Here is a 17,628-nt window from a genome sequence, read left to right on the forward strand (position 1 = left end):
ACGAGAATAAGGATGATCAATATATGAAATTCTCAAAGAATTTAAAAATATAACAAGTACATATGCAGTCTACTGTCCCTTCCCAGGTTTTTATACCCATAAACATTCTTATGAGATACCAGTTAGTTATAAGAGAAAATGTATTTATTTTCTTAACATAGTTTTAAATACTAAAGAGCTTATTGGATTTTTTTTACACAGACATGATTTATGAGTTACAATTGTAATGAACTTATTCTTATTCCATAACATATAGTAAGTTATTCACTAATATATTTGTTACAAATAATTTGGCCCTGTTTATCGTCCTATGATCATGTGTATATAGTTTATCATTGTTTCAGTTTTCATTGTAGCTAATGACAACTAATCTTGCATAAGAACACTCATTTTCCAAAGTCTTATCTACTTTAGGTTAATACTTTAAAGATTATTGGTGCTCAGTATATCTAATATTATGTTGATAGTCCTTTTCTTGATGACTCCCTTTCTTTTGTGAATAGGTAATACATGTGTACACATGTAGAAGATCAGAAATGAAGCTATAGGGAGAGAGACTCCCTCTTACTCTGGCCTTTCAAGCACAATCTTAGAGATAATCATTACTACCTGCTATGTTCTGAAGTCTACTTTATGTTAGAATTTTAAACATGCCTATAGAGCCCGCTCTTTCCAAAAGCCTGATTAAGTGCAGCTGGCACTTGGACCTGTATCCTGAAGTCCATCTATTCCAGGTGAACTACACAGCCAAGAGTGTAAAATAAATGCTGACATTATGGAGGGTTTTTTTTTTAACTTTTATTTTTATTTATTTCTATTGTGTGTGAAGGGTCTGGCGTGCATCTGGGCCAGCTTTCCTGCCTGCCTAGTTGGCAAGGGACCAGGAAGTGGAGGAGGGTGTCTCTTCCTTGTCCATGCCACTACCCAGCAGAAAAAAGGCAGGGTCAGCTATCCCCTCCCCACACCATGAGGGTCAGCTTTACTGTACTGACCAGCTGAGGTGCAGAGTCTGCTTTCCCAAGTACTGTAGCAGATGAGGGGCAGGGCCAGCTCTCCCACTCTGATGACCTGGGGAACAGTTCTCCTGCCTGCAAGGCAAGGGGCATGTGTGTGTGGGTCATCTCTCCCATGTCACCACATGGTTGACAAGTGTTAGGGCCAGCTCTCCCATGCTCATGTCCTGGGGGGCCAGCTCACATATACCCTTGCCACCAGGATCAGCTCTACTATGCTGCCCAGGCTAAGTATGGGACCTGCTCTCCCAAAGGCTGTAGCTGTTGAGGTGCAAGGCCAGCTATCCTGCTCTCATGACCCCAGGACCAGGTCTCCCATCTGCTACAGGTAGTGAGAGGGAGGGAGGGAGGAGGGTATCTTTCCTCTATCCATGTCACCACATGGGAGACAGGTGGTAGGACCAACTCTTCTAAACTTGTGCCAGGGTCACTCAAATGCAACTCCCAAACTGTGCAGTCTGCTCTCCTGAGTACTGCAGCTGGGTAAGAGTGGGGTCATCTTTCCTATTGCAAGGGCCTGCTCACCCATGATGCCCAGGTGAGGGGTGGTGCCAGTTCCGCATAGCCCTCAGACAATAACATGTCCCCAGGTGGAAGCCCATACCGGGGATATCTGCCTGAACTTTGGTAGTAAGAGGCATTTGCTGCTGCAGAGCCATGGACCCAGATGTGGCCCTGAGTGGCAGCACAGGCCAGGATGCAACCATGGTCTTAGGTGGCACTACTGGCTACTCATGTCAAGCTGTTCCAAGAACACATTGGATCCCCTGGAGTTGAAATCTGGCTTCATAGGGTACCTGAACACATGTAACACACACACACACACACACACACACACACACACACACACACACACACAAATAAATAAGAATAAATATAAGAAAAAAATCACATTTCTTATTAAGTTTATTTTCTAGGATTTGTTTTCAGTAGCTGTAGATACTGTAGGTAACATCCATCTTGAAATTGGCTGTTGTTCATTTGTAGGAAACTATATTAGATACTTTAGCATTTCTGTGATAAAGCACCTATCAAAAATAAACAAAAAATATTATTCTATCTTATGGTTTTAGAAGGATCAGTCAATAATTACTTAGTACCATCCTGGACAGAGTATTACAGTAGTGGAAGCCTGTGGCAGAAAGCAGATGTTCATTTCATGATGGGTTAGGAAGCAGAGGACAAAAAATTGTGGTCAGAAATAACATACTCCCTGGATTGTTCTGTAGTAATACTCATTATCCAGCTAGGTTCCACCTTAAATAATTCTCACATCTTCTTTTAAAAAGACTACCAGTTAGGGACAATATATTTTTCAAAACAAGAGCTATATGGGGACATTTTATATTCAACACACAACAAGACATTATTTTCTTTATATTGATATTAAGCATAGAAATATATTAAAATTCTCTATTATTTATAGCAGTATTTGTGCTTTCCTAAACTAAATGCTATGTTGCATTTTTTACTAAATAATCATTTTAGCCACAACTAATGGTAACTTGACCTTCCCATTTTTTTAAAAATATTTTTTATTACATCTTTTCCTCAATTACATTTCCAATGCTATCCCAAAAGTCCCCCATACTCTCCCCCCCCAATTCCCTACCCACCCGTTCCCATTTTTTTGGCCCTGGCGTTCCCCTGTACTGGGGCATATAAAGTTTGCANGTCCAATGGGCCTCTCTTTCCAGTGATGGCCGACTAGGCCATCTTTCGATACATATGCAGCTAGAGACAAGAGCTCCGGGGTTCTGGTTAGTACATCATGTTGTTCCAACAATAGGGTTGCAGATCCCTTTAGCTCCTTGGGTACTTTCTCTAGCTTCTCCATTGGGGGCCCTGTGATACATCCAATAGCTGACTGTGAACATCCACTCCTGTGTTTGCTAGGCCCCGGCATCGTCTCACAAGAGACAGCTATATTTGGGTCCTTTCAGCAAAATCTTGCTTGTGTATGCAATGGTGTCAGCGTTTGGAAGCTGATTATAGGGTGGATCCCTGGATACGGCAGTCTCTAGATGGTCCATCCTTTCGTCACAGCTCCAAACTTTGTCTCTGTAACTCCTTCCATGGGTGTTCTGTTCCCAATTCTAAGGAGGGGCAAAGTGTCCACACTTCAGTCTTCATTCTTCTTGAGTTTCATGCGTTTATCAAATAGTATCTTATATCTTGGGTATCCTAAGTTTGGGCTAATATCGACTTATCAGTGAATACATATTGTGTGAGTTCTTTTGTGATTGTGTTACTTCACTCAAGATGATGCCCTCCAGGTCCATCCATTTGGCTAGGAATTTCATAAATTCATTCTTTTTAATAGCTGAGTAGTACTCNATTGTGTAAATGTACCANANTTTCTGTATCCATTCCTCTGTTGAGGGNCATCTGGGTTCTTTCCAGCTTCTGGCTATTATAAATANGGCTNCTATGAACATAGTGGAGCATGTGTCCTTCTTACCAGTTGGGACATGTTCTGGATATATGCCNAGAAGAGGTATTGCTGGATCCTCTTCGGTGGTCAGATAGGGTATAGGGAGTTATTTCAATATTCTTGTATTTGTTGAGACTTGCTTTGAGTCCAAGTATGTGGTCAATTTTCGAGAAAGTTCCTCAAGATGCAGAGAAGAAGGTACTGGGTGTATTTGGGTGAAATGTTCTGCAAATATTTGTTAGGTCCATTTGATATATATATATATATATATATATATATATATATATGTATGTATATATATATATATATATATATATATATATATATTATCTGTTAGCCCCAACATTTCATTCCTTGCTTTGGATTATGTTTACTTGTTTGAATGCTGTTCTCTCCCACTAGATCAAGGATTGGAAGACATTTTCTATAAAGATCCAGATAATCAATATGTTAGGCATTAGAGGACATACAACCTTTGTAGTGACTATTCAATTGTACCACTGCAGAATGAAAACAGCCTTAGATGAAATCAAAATAAATTAATGTGTTGGTGCCTCATAAACCAGTATTTGCAAAAATCAAGATGTTACCTGAACCCCTTATTTTGCTGACCCTGGCATGAGCTACTTCAGGTTACAGCTACTTCGGGTAACAAACCTTCTCTTCTTTTTAACTCCCCCTATTCCATCCCTAGTGTCTATTACACTGCCTGATCTAATTAGCAAACAGCATACGATTTCCTCTCTGGAACTCTCATCTAGTCAGTTTCTGGTAACTTAACCTAGAGTACAAGTAGCCAAAGTGAAGCAGAGAGGGGCAAAGCTCATTAGTTCTACATTTTAGGCAAAGAATAGTATTTACCTAATAATTTACAATAGAATTGACAAGCAACCACTCCTTAGCAGTGAACATCTTCCCATGCCAGTATACATTTTCCAGATGTGCATGGATTCCCATCTACTAAGCTATGGGCTACTGAGTGTCTTGAGAAGTTTAATAAGGTACAGATAGGTGGATAAAGGTTAGTGTGTGTAAGAGACAGCAGTCAAATTTGCAAAACCAGATCGCAGGTTAAGCACCACTGACTGGCAGCACCTAAGAAGGCTTAAATAACTCATCATTAAAACACACACACACACACACACACACACACAGAGAGAGAGAGAGAGAGAGAGAGAGAGAGAGAGAGAGAGAGAGAGAGAGAGAGTTAAGACAGGAGGGACAGAAAACAGAGCTTTCTTACTCATAACTACAGACAGATCAACATTCTGAGAGCTGTTTAATATACATCACCATGAGTGATCAAATGTGTCAAAGAGATTTATCTTAATTGTGGACAAATACCCTGGATGAAGCCCATGGAAAACCGTAAGAATTGCTTATTTGGGATAGAACTAGTTTCATATTGTCCCACTTAACTCAGATCAACACACAGTTTCTGTGTATTTGTTGCCATTTCTTTTACATGTTCTGTAACTTGTACCTCAGGTGATAACAAGAAAGACTCTGTATACAAACTACTGGCTTGGAATCTGTAGCCAGAGCAATAAGAGTAAGAAAATAGATGAAAGGCACAAGTGGGGATCAGAAAAGGGCTGATGTTTGGTGACCAGAGTTACATCAACATGTGCAATGCCACCGGAAAAGAACCAAGGATTCACAAAACCATATGGATCTTGGGATGGAGAGCTGATTCAGTTAGTAAAGTGCTTCATATGCAAGTATGAGGGCATGAGTTAGGATTCCCCACACCCCCACAAAAAGCCAGCGGCTGGGATGCATGTACTTACTCTAGCACTTGGCAAGACAATGGAGCCAAGTGGATCTCTGAACCTCACTGACTTTGTCCACAGAGAGATCCTGACTCCAAAACTAAAGTGGAGCAACAGTGAGATGGCTCCTTGGGCAGAGGCATTTGTTGTCAAAGCTAGCAACCTAAGTACAGGACCTACATGGTAAAAGGAGAGATTGTACTCTCAGAAGTTGTCCTGTGGCGCGCACACACACACACACACACACACATACACACACACACACACACACACATCAGTGAATGAAACAAAAATTTTAAATAAGGTGGAGAGTAACTAAGAATGATTCCCACTGTCAAAGACTAATGTACATAGATACTAATGAGGGAACTTGGCCTCAAAACCCAGGAAAAGCAGTAGTTCTTGCTGTTGGGCCCCTTGCAAGTGTAGACAGATACATTATACCTAGACATTTCCTCTAGCAACTCAAAAGTTGATGACTTTATTTAGACTTGATTGACTCAGGTCCAGGGAGCTAGGAGTTGTAAGTTCTGCCATGAGGCAAGGTAGGAATCCCTGATATAGAATAAGGTATATATAATCAGCAGGCAAAGGTGTTTGCCACCAAGCCTAACAATCTGAGTTCTATCCCTGGGACTCACAAAAACTCCCACAATTTGTTCTCTGACATCTACATGCACAGTGTGGCCAAAAGAAAGATAGACCACAGAACTCACTCCTACTGTCTAGCATTATAGGCCCTAATTATCATTGACAGGCTGTTCTGTACCCTGAATGTCCATCTGTTGCTGTATTTAGGTAAGGGCCTTGGTATGAAACACAGTCTCAGGTTTGCCAAGGCTGGTCAGGTACAAAGTTAAAGATCCTGGGTTAGGAAATGCAGACCATGCAGTCCCCCATAGAGAACACCATACTAAACCCCTCTTATAGAAAGGACAGAGCAGATGAACTCAGGTCCCACTTGACCTCTACCTTCAGGGATTTTGTGGGACAGAAAAATGGGATCCCGTCTGCTCAGGGCTAGGGCCACCGAGCAGGACAGACATGGGGAATTTGACTGCTGTAACCCCATGCAACCCCACGGAACTGCTGGGTGGTCATTGGACTGGGATCTCACTGGGGATCCCGTGCGGAAAAGGTGCAGTCTGGGGTTCCTGCAGACCTGCCAGAGTCGGTCTCCAACTCTCAGGCACCACAGACGCTGCTGGGCACCATGGAAGAACAGGTTCTGAGGTTCCCCAGGACACACAGAGGCCAGGGACAACAGGTTCTCACTCTCAGACATCCCAGACACTCTGAGGAAGAACTGAGAACAGGTGGGAACCCTCGGCTGGGCTTTGGCCCAGGGTACAAAGGGAAAAGGGGAGGAAAGTCTGGCTAGCTCAGGAGGCTAGCTCGGCAGAATGCTTGGTTTGGCTGGCGGCAGTGAATGGCACAGCTCTGTAACAGAAGACCTGTTCCATTGCTCCAGCAATCATCCTGATGAGTAGACACATTCCATGGTTTTAAGGTGTTTATTGTAGAAAGGAAGAGAGAGGGAGAGAGTTGGGAAGGAGAGACCAGCCATGGCCATATGGAAAAGGTGGAAGGAAATGGGGAGAGGGGAGCAAGAGGGCAAGAGAGTAAGAGAGCAAGAGAGTGGGGGGGAAGGGGGCAAGCAGCTCCTTTTATAGTGGGCTGGGGCTACCTGGCTGTTGCCAGGTAACTGTGGGGGTGGGGTCCAGACAGAATACCAGGAGCTTGGGGCATTGCCTACATGACTGATGGCCACACACCTCTCTGTAGGGGGCTGTGGGAGGCTGTAGCTGCAACAGGAGCCAGGAGCCCACCCAGGAGGCATGGTCAAACTCCTACTTCTCATGAAGGTGGAAGTCACCACCCACCTGGGTTTCCAGGCCTGTGCTTGACCGGGAACTAGGCTGTCTGAGCGCAGTTCACCACCCCACGGGATTTAATAACATTAGCCTTAGTTTAAGGACTTCCTGACCCAGTTCAACATGGAGAGGAGCCCTGTGTTGTATGTGAAGGTAAAAGTTCTATATGAGGAAGGCGTAAATCAAGCACTCCAGAGGAGGCCACCTAAAGCCTCACCTTGTCTGTAGGCTCTGGGAAGCCATGGGAAAAGCAATTAGAATAAAGTGAGTGCCTCATTTCCTGAACTAGAGGTAGCATACCCAACCAAAAAAACAAGTGTGTTAGTTGTACATACTGATGGATAAAGCCCCGTTCTTCAAAGAAAGATTTAGTCCTTGATAACAGTCAAAGTGAGAACACTGATTAAAATGAAGGCGTTCTTCCCAGGAAGAACTGGCTACATCAAGACCTATTTCATGCACGCTTCCTCTCGTAGCATTTGAGCGAAGAAAAAAAAAATCAAGGTTAAAGGGAACTGCCTCAGATCAGCTGTCAGAGGTTTCTAAGTTCCTGCCAAGGAGCCAGAGTGAAGCCCCTCAGAACTGTGAGAACAACAAAAATATTTTTACGACTCGACAGTCAGAGATCAATGATAGTTCAGGCCAGTTGAGATGAACATAGGTTCTTCCTAAGGGTGCTGAAAAATTGAGAGGCTAGAATGAGGGACTAAGCCTCAGATGAAATCAGGGCTCTTTTCTAGGTTGTGATAGGAGGCGCCTGAGTGGGAGTTGAGGCAACCACCTACCCAGAGCATGAAACCTCACCAATCTTGCTAACCTTGTCAGACTTGAGAACACCCAGGAGGTGTTAGGTATGGTATAGTATCCTCACTCTCATTCCAGTAACTTCAAGTTTTAAGGCTGGAAGGTTAGGTAAGCTGAGGGGTAATTCCCACATCCTTCCTGGGTGAAGATGAGCAAAGCCAGCCACCTCAGAACATCAGAGGTCCAGGTAGTCCAGACCTTGCTACTCAAATGTACAGGTGCTTAACAGAGGTTGGAACAAGAGTTTCTTTGAAAACTCTGGACCATGTAGGGCTCATCCATTCCACAGTAGCTGGGGCCCTGCATGCAGAAGACTGCAAATAGATCCATACTGATCACCTTGGACAAAACTCAAGTCTAAATGGATCAAAAACCTCAACATAAAGCCTGATACACTCAACCTGATAACAAAGAAAGTGGGGGATGGCCTTGAACTCATCAGTGCAGGAGGATAAGACTTTCTGAACAGAACACTGATAATGCAGGCACTAAAGTTAACAATTAATAAATGGGACCTCATGTAACTTTTAATTTTTTCAAAGCGTATTTTAATGATGGTCCTTAAATACTTTAAACTCCCTTTTAGCCCACCACCCACCAGAAGTAGTAGAAAAGAAAGGATACATGGGAAGTGGACCTGTTTAGAAACCGTTCTTTGAAGCAGCTCTCATCTATGTTGTCTGGAAATTGGCAGTTCAGTTCACAGGTCAGCAATGGCAGCTTGATCTACCCGCAAGCACCTCATGGATATACCAGCAGTCCAGTTACATAGAGTCGAGATAGCAAACACGAATCAGCAGTGGTGGTACTACCTAACAGAGACAAACAGGCCTCAGCCAAATTGGCACAAGTCAGTAGGAGGGAGCAAGAATGACAGGAAAAAAATCAGCTGTGCCATTCTCAGTGGAGCAAAGATCAGCAAAAAACCAAAACCAAGAAGCATTTAGCTATGTAAGCAAGTTGAGTTCAGCCTCCCTCACTGTCCATAGAGTTCATTTTATACTCCCTCCAAACATAATGTGTCCTCTACATGCCTTGCCTCACTCAGCACGTGAGTCTCAGCTGATATCACTCTGTCAAACAGCCCAAGTTTGATCAGCCCAAGTCTGACGAAGTGGCAAGAAGCCACAGCACACCACCAGAAGTTTTTTTGGTGCCTTTCACTCTGTGGAGTCCTGACAAATGCAGCTCAACTACACAATGTAAGGAAGAGCAATACACCTGTGTTGTTAGCAAAGAATCCTTCATCACATGTCCTTTCACCTGTGTCTGATTCAGCAAAATGGTTCTTCATGAGTCTGCCTTAGCCTTTTGCCTATGTCCACTTCAGGGAAATATTCTTTCACATGTTTGCCCCAGCAAAACACCACCCAACACAACTGACTTTTCAAAGAACCCTTAAGCTTCCACTTCAGCTTCATAAAACTGAAAAGCTTCTGCAAAGCAAAGGAGACTGTCATTCAGACAAAATGGCAGCCTACAGAATGGAAAAAGGTTTGCACCAATTACATATTAAAAAGAGGGCCAATGTACCAAATATAAAAAGAATTTTAAAAACTGGACATTAAGAAAACAAATAACTCAATTAAAATGAGGTACAGGTCTAAACAGAGAATCCCAATAGAAGAAACTATAATGGCTGAGGAACATTTTTTAAAAAATGTTTGACATCCTTAGCCATCAGGAAAATAGAAATCAAAACTACTCTTACACTAGTGAGAATGACTAAGATCAATAACACAAATAACAGCCCATGCTGGCCAGGATGCGGAGCAAGCAGAACACTCTTCCATTGCTAGTGGGGATGCAAACTTGTACAGCCACTATGGGAATTTGTATGGCTGATCCTCAGAAAGATAGAATTTGATCTACATCAAGATCCGGCTAAAGCACTCCTGGGCATATACCCAAAGGATGTTCCATCCCACCACAAGGACACTTGCTTAACTATGTTTATAGCAACTTTATTCATAATAGTCAGAAACTAGAAACAACCTGGATGCTTCTTAACACAAGAACGGATAAAGAAAATGTGGTACATTTACACAATGGAAAATTACGCTACTATTTTTTTTTAAATGGCATTATGAAATTTGCTGAAAATGGATGGAACCAGAAAAAAATCATACTGAGTGAGGTAACCCAGATTCAAAAGATAAATATGCTAAATATTTGTTTATAAGTTGATATTAGCTGTTAAATAAATGATAACCAAGCTAGAATCCTTAGAACCACAGAGGTTAGGCATAGAGTAAGGTACTGTGTGGCACATGGATCTCACTGGAAAGTGAAAATAAAAAAAATATATTTTGGGTGAACTGGGGACAGGGGAATAGGAATGGGAAGATCAGGTGGTGAGTAGGAGGAGATATGAGATTGAGGGAGAAAATTAAGGAGAGACAGCTAGAATTGAGGAACATTTGAGGGATGGGATGGAAACCTAACGCAGTGGAAACTTTCAGAAATATATAAAGGCTTTCTTTCCTAATGACATCTTCAAAAGGAAAGGGAAATGGAGTACTAACTGGCCATCTCTTGTCACCAACTGAAGCTTCCAGTTCTGGGGTTGGGTTATATTCAACTGGGTTGTTGGCCAAAGGGGTCCCATGGAAATCCTCAAACAACCCATGCTATTGCCAAGACAGTAGGTTGCTCTCTGCAAACTGAGAGCAAGGCCCATTGCTGAAGACAACATCCACACAATTTATTGATCATCGACATGTCAAGCTAGTACCAACATAGAACCCTTGCTCCTATATTCTAATGCCATTGGTACAGGCTATCAAAAGAGAAACATAAAACCAACCCAGCCACAAAACTTTTCCAACATGGAAACAGTTTTGTGACGTTTCCTAGGTTTACAGAACAAAGGACCGATATAACTCAAGGCAAGTTAAAAATACATTGGAAGATACATCAGAGAGGCAGATACAAGATGGGGGAAGTTTTTTCTTAGGCCTCAGTTGCTATCTGACAATATTCTTAGCTTTTGAGTAGGTGGAAGCTAGTGGCCTGCTAAGTTAATAGATTCCAAAAAGCTTTTATCTATTAGTCGCACGCTGTTGGTTTCAACAGAGTTTGGCAAGATACTAACGCTAGCCCCAAATCAGGTAATTAGCTGGGAACCAATAGCATTCCAACTTCTCCATATCTTTGCAGTTCTAGGCACCAGTTGATCACAGCTCCCTTCCCATTGAACGAGCATCACATTTTGCATGTGATGGGGGAGCTCATTGTTCATTAAATATAATAAGTTCCCTTGTACCTAAGAATTCTCCTTTCCAGTATTTGATGTAGATGAGGCTGAATAGTGGCAGGAGGGCAGTCTTTATGAGAGAGGAACAACTGGTAAAGGCTATTAAGAGAGAAACTCTTGGATCACAGCAAAACTATTAGCCATCATAACCCAGACCCGATTGGCTTTTCCTTATGCCTTCTGTACCTGACATAACATTTACACATGGCATGCATAGGATGAGCAGACCTAAAAATCAAATCAAATCACTAAAAACATAGTTTTTCCTAATGGAGGGAGGATAACAGATAAAGGAGACATATGTTTTAAGTAAAAAGGTGTCTATACTTTTAAAACAAGATTGACTGTATGTTTCCCTAGTATTCATGGTTATTTGTGTTCTGTGAAGTATCTTACTTATGCTTAAATGTAGAAATGGAAATAAGACTCTGGAAAGGGTCACTGTAGCATTGTGCATTTTTAAACTAGTGAAATATGAATATTGTTTAATTGATGTTTTAGGACAGTTTAGAAATTAATGAAGTCAAAACCATCAGTATTTAAGGCATAAAACACCATGAATGTTGCTGTTATTAGACATTGATGTTTTTGTATAGTTTGCATAAGAGGAGTTAATGCAAATCTTTGGGTAGTTCTAGCTAGAGTAAATACAGTTAAAGTTTGATTTAAAGGCTAAATGTTTCTTGATAGCTAGAAAACAAACAGACAAACAAACTCGGATTGGCCCAGTGATTTTCAGAGACTCCAGGTTTGTACTAAGAATCTACATGTAAGTGTATTTCCAAGCTCTGTATGGTTCCACTGGTTTATGTGTTCATCTTGGAACCCATGCTGTGTTCCTTTAATCACGATAGTCTTAAAATAAGCTCCCATATCTTAGAAGATGTGCCTCTTCATCCCACTCTTTGTAAAAAGGTTTTTTCCTCTTATTAGCCCTTTACACTCTTCCAGAGAAAATTTCCAATCGGCTTATCAGTTTCTAAAGATGTCATAATTTCATGGCTACAAATTAAACTATAAATTTCAAAAGCTACTGAGTTGTCTGATCCACAAATGTGTCAATCTGCTCTATTGTTTCAGTCTTTTCATTAAAATGTTAAAATGTACTCCACATTGTTGATAAAATTGAGATTGAGGTGCATATTTGTAATGGTATTATACACAAGATTCTGCTCCTTACCCATTTGTCAATTGATATAAAGGAATTAGTGTGTATAACATACATGCACAGCAATATATAACACATATAGAAGCATATATATTACACTTCTTTTTAACAATTACTAATTGAGGAGAGAGGCAGAAAGTTTAATGGCTACTTGATTAGATATATTAAACACACACACGATGCTAAATGCTCCTGTTATTTTTCATTCATGTATATGTGGCTCAGGCTTTGATACAACCCTTTAATGAGTAATGATGTCTGTATTCCTTTCCAGTTATGTTTCTTTTCCCTTGCCCAACTCAGAAGATCAGAAAAATGTTGAATAAGAGGGATAAGTGAGCCCCTCATTTTATGATTGAACTCAAAAAGACATTCAGGTTAGCCCCATAGACTATGTTTATTGCAACTTTTTGTATTAGGTTGACACATATAAAAAATAATGACTACTTTAGATTTTTCTATGTTCTAGCCATATCATGGTAGTTCCTCCCATTCTGATGTTTTAAGACTTTGGGGGTAATTTTTAAAATTATGAATCATACCAATTTCTTTCAAATATTTTTCTACCTTACGGAGTTAATATATTTAAATGTTTACCTATTCATGGAATGGATTATAATGGTTGATATGTAGATACTAAGACAAGCTTGTGTTTCTCTGTAAGAAATGACATTTTTCTAACAGAAGATTTAACTCTTCAAAACAAGAGGTAGATTATCAAGTCTTCTAAGAATACTCATAAAATGCTAAGTTCATTTTATTTTGTATTTTACAAAGGCTTGGGTGATAGCATTTCTTCTAGGCTCCACACAACAGTTACCTAACAACAGCCAAATATAAGCCTGGCTCACTATAAAAAGACTATTGGAGAGTCAGTCTCTCTGTCTCTGTCTCTGTCTCCTCCCCCCCCACACACACACACACATGTTCCCAACCAACGTCTTCCTGTGTTCTCAACCAACCTCTTCCCTTTTTTCTCTCTTCTCTCTCTTTCTGCCCCTCTCTGACCCCTTTCTTTCCCACATCCCCTTCCCATGCCCTCGATACACTTCATTTTATACTAGACCTATCTGTCATATGGCTGGTACCTCAGGGTAAAGGGTGGATGCCTCTGGTAAAGGGGCCAGCTAAGGCACCACCTCCTGCCGCATCATGCTGCCGCATATATGCAAAGTCAGGAGACCATGGATGGGAGATGGAATTCCTTTACATAGAAAATAAACAGAAACACTTTATTTCACATTGCAAAAATAACCCTATATTTACTCTATAGCTATACTGTAAATACATGGCTGATGCCAGGCTGGTGTACGAGAACTTCATGCTTGGTAATTTGAAGTGATACCTTAAAACCTATAAACTAATTGCATGCTAATTATGATTGAGTTACATAGTAACTCCCACCTACAATCCCATGTAATCTGAAGGGCATTTAATCATGAAGTTTAGAGTAATAATGAATCATTGTTTGTGTCCTGTAAAGAAGTGAAACTGAATCATCTTTAAGCATGCTTGTCACACAATCACCAGTAAATATTAGGGAATGAATAGCAATGTCTTACATTAGTCATGAGCACTAACATACAAACGTGCCCTGTGGCACGCAATTTTGTTTTATTATACAGAATTTAAAAGAACAAACATCTCTGAATCTAGCAATGACTTAAGGTTAAAAATCATTAAACATTCACCAAAAAGGTCTGCATTTTATGAATAATTTTTAAAATTTAATAAGAATCTGTAGAAAATTTTGCTATTTTAAATTTCTACCCTATACCTATTCCTTTGATTTTGTTTAGAAACTGCAGTGTTATCTTGTAATTTTCATGTGAATTTTTAAATTAATTTGTGATTTTTACATAGATTACTTTTTACATTATAGGTATCCCAATAGCTGATGCTGGGGAAGGATGATTAAGCAATGTGCTTTCTCTTCTCTGAAGACTCAAAAATAGCCTTGCCCGTCCGTGCACAGCATTCATAATTTAAGACATAGGTGGAACACCAAAATGTATAAAAGGCAGTACATAAGAAAATAATATTTATTAAGATTATTTCTATTAAAAATGAAGTAAATGAAGATCTCTCAGTAATAAAAGGACAAAAACCTACTCTTTGCAATATAAAAAATTTGAGATATTGCATTAAGAGATAGCCTCTCAAATATGCCTAAAAGTGTTCACTGTTGGAAAAACAAGGTATACAAAAGTAGTGCATAACGTACATCATGAACATGACAAAACAAAGTAAGCTAGCTACAAAACACAGGTCATATACAAAGGGAGAAGCATTGTTCAAAGTTACTTGTCCAGCTGTTATTTCTCATGAACTCGTCACACCTGTTTGGTTGGTAGGACCAGCACAACAGCACACCCCAATCCACCTTCAAGCATTTAGCAAGAGAAAAAAAAAGGCAAATGAATATCCCAATTAGAATCATCCAGTTCAGGAGAAAAGCAAAAACTGACCAACTGCCCTGGAGCATCCTCCATCCCTCCATTTTCCAGGTTCCTGGGAATTCTTTGAAAGTGGCTCCCTTGCAGTGAATAAAGTTAGCATTTTATAAGAGTGCTGTAGGAAAAAATTGATAATTCATCCTCCTTTGTTTTGAAGAGTTGAATCTTCTGTTAAAAGATGATTTAAAATTTGAATGTGATAAAGTATGACAAGCTCACTCCAGTCATGTGCAATTTTTATCTCACACTTCAAATGATCTTTGCCATGTAATCCTTTGTTTTTAATTGCGGGTATTTTAAAATGTAATTTTCTGCTGCTAAGAGTAATCCTCTTTCTTGCTGGAGTTTTTAAGGAAAAGAATTGGAAATCAATCTTTCTACTAATGTAAATTTGAGGTTAGTTTTAAAGTGTAGCAAAACAGATTTTTGATCATTTGCTGTATTTTATAGTATCTTTTATTTTAACGTTACTGTGATTGAGCATTGTAAGAATTGGGACAATACAGTATTCAACTTTTTAAAATGTTTTAAAAATTTTTAAGTACAATGAGCTTTTATTGTTTCATCAGATTTTTGTTACTTTTCTGGAAGTAAAGTTTTTAGCAAGGGATGTCTAGTTTTTACTAATCCCTCATTTTTCCAATGTATCTTTTATTTTATCAGCACTTAATGTGTGTCAGTTAATTGTTCTATCTGGCTGACCTTCCATATAGTTTTTAACATATATGGGGAGGTTGTAGCATTCTTAGCATTCTAAATAAGGATAATTAGTTGTTTATTAAACTCATTTTCACGATAAATTTCTATCTTTTTTTATGTTCACTCTTTTTTTTTTTAAATTAAAATGATGGTTTTTAATGGGGACCAGAGATATGGTTACAATTAGGGTGCTTCTCTCTCTCTCTCTCTCTCTCTCTCTCTCTCTCTCTCTCTCTCTCTCNTCTCTCTCTCTCTCTCTCTCTCTCTCTCTCTCTCTCTCTCTCTCTCACACACACACACACACACACACACACACACGCACACACACACACAAATATCCGTGAGCGATCCTGAATTGTAAATTTACAAAATAATAAGGGTAACACTGGGTACAGGAAGAGTTCCAGAACTTCAGGAGCCGGGCTAATATGGCCTCTCCCTGTGATTCTGTCTGTGCTCGCCCTTGGAGTCCATCTTGCCAGGGCCAAAATAGGCTCTGTCCCTACCACCCTGTCCCTCTCTGAAGCCCCCACAGTCTCCTCCTCGGCGCCAGTAGCCGCCCTGGTCATATCTTCCTCTGCCACGTAGATCGTCTCCATCGTTTCCCCCCATATGAGAGCCTCCTGTTCCCTGTCCTGGGCCAGCTGGCTTAGGTGCCTTACACTGGTTGCATTCATTTCTCCAAGAGAAGTTCATGTTCTCACATGTAGGATTTGGACACTTCCAGTCCCCAGCTCCTTGCTATCCTCAACCCCCACCACCTCCACTGGGGAATCCTTCACGACCACAGCCACTGCTGCCACCTCCTCCATAGCCTCCATGGCTCATGGGTCTTCCAGGCCCTTGGCCTCCATGACTGTTTCCACCATCCCAATTGAAGTCAGATCGGTAGGTAGCAAATGAAACTTTAATGGGATTCTCAGGGAATTCTTTACCATCAAACCAGTCGATAGCTGCTTTAGCAGAAGGTGGGTCATCAAATGAGATTGTTGCCAGTTTCCCTGTCTGTCTACAAATTAATCATAGGCTGTTCAATTTTCTTGTTTGTCTTAATAACTCCAATCTGCTTGAGGTAATCAGCCACAGATTCAATTGTAACATTCTCACCTAGGCCTTGCACGAAGATAGTGTTGTCTGAATTATCCTGTTCAGAATCATGAGGAGATCCTTGATCCCGAGGACCACCAAATTTATTGAAGCCACCACGGTCACTTCTGCCCATGCCACCTCTGCCTCCTTGGCCACCTCCATGGCCTCTGGGTTCATAGCACCACCGCTTCGGTTGCAACCATTCCCGTTGTCCCTGACACTGCCCCCACGATCCTGCTGGCCTCCTGCATAGCCACCACTGCCGCCACCACTCTGGTCCTGATTGCCATAACCACCACCACCACCACAGCCACCGCCACCACCACTCATAAAGGACTTATCTTGGACATAGTTGCCTCCACCGCCCCCTCTACCACCTCCACTGCTGCTGTTTTACTGGTTCTGTTGTTCATAATCCTGAGGTGGGTTATAGGAGCTTTGTTGCTGTCCGTAGTTTTGCTGCTGTCCACCATAGCCAGACCGTTGACCATAACCTCCACTCTGGGGCTGCCCATAGCTACTGCTCTGAGAACTGCCACCATAACTTCCTGAGGTGTTGTTGGCCATAGCCAGGGTAGAAGGACTGCTGCCCATAAGAAGATTGGGAACTGTGGCTGTTGCCATAGTCACCAGTAGAACCATATCATATCCCTGGGGACTGAGTTCCATAGCCTGTGTTTTGGGTCTGTCCATAAGAACCATAACTGTTCTGGCCATATCCTGAGTGTCAGCTGATTGGCCATAACCAGTGTAACTCTTCTGGCCATAGGGCTGATTGCTCTGTTGGGAGTAGCCCAGGCTGGGTAGGATAAGCCCATAGGTTTGAGTTGCTTGTTGGAGATAGTCATTTGAAGCCATGTCTGAGCACAAGAGCACAGGCCGCCAAGCAACAGGATTCCATACGACTGCTAAGGGACTGAGCCCATGTTCTACTCTTAACCTGTATATCACATTTACTTTTTATTTAAAGCTCATTTGTTAAAATGTTAGTGGAAATTAATGCAAGTGGCTATACCAACATAATGCACTTTTTAAGTACTTGGTTTTTTTTTTGTTTTTTTTT

General features: G+C 41.0%; 1 pseudogene across 1 annotated transcript; it reads right to left on the bottom strand.

The window, feature by feature from the left end:
- Positions 1 to 15,899: 15,899 nt before the first annotated feature.
- Positions 15,900 to 17,423, bottom strand: LOC110287509 (annotated as a pseudogene). Its single transcript, XR_002377222.1, has one exon. The product of XR_002377222.1 is annotated as an RNA-binding protein FUS pseudogene (transcript).
- Positions 17,424 to 17,628: the final 205 nt, after the last annotated feature.

The sequence above is a fragment of the Mus caroli genome, chromosome X (assembly GCF_900094665.2).
Source record: "Mus caroli chromosome X, CAROLI_EIJ_v1.1, whole genome shotgun sequence".
In the NCBI taxonomy this organism is placed as follows: domain Eukaryota; kingdom Metazoa; phylum Chordata; class Mammalia; order Rodentia; family Muridae; genus Mus; species Mus caroli.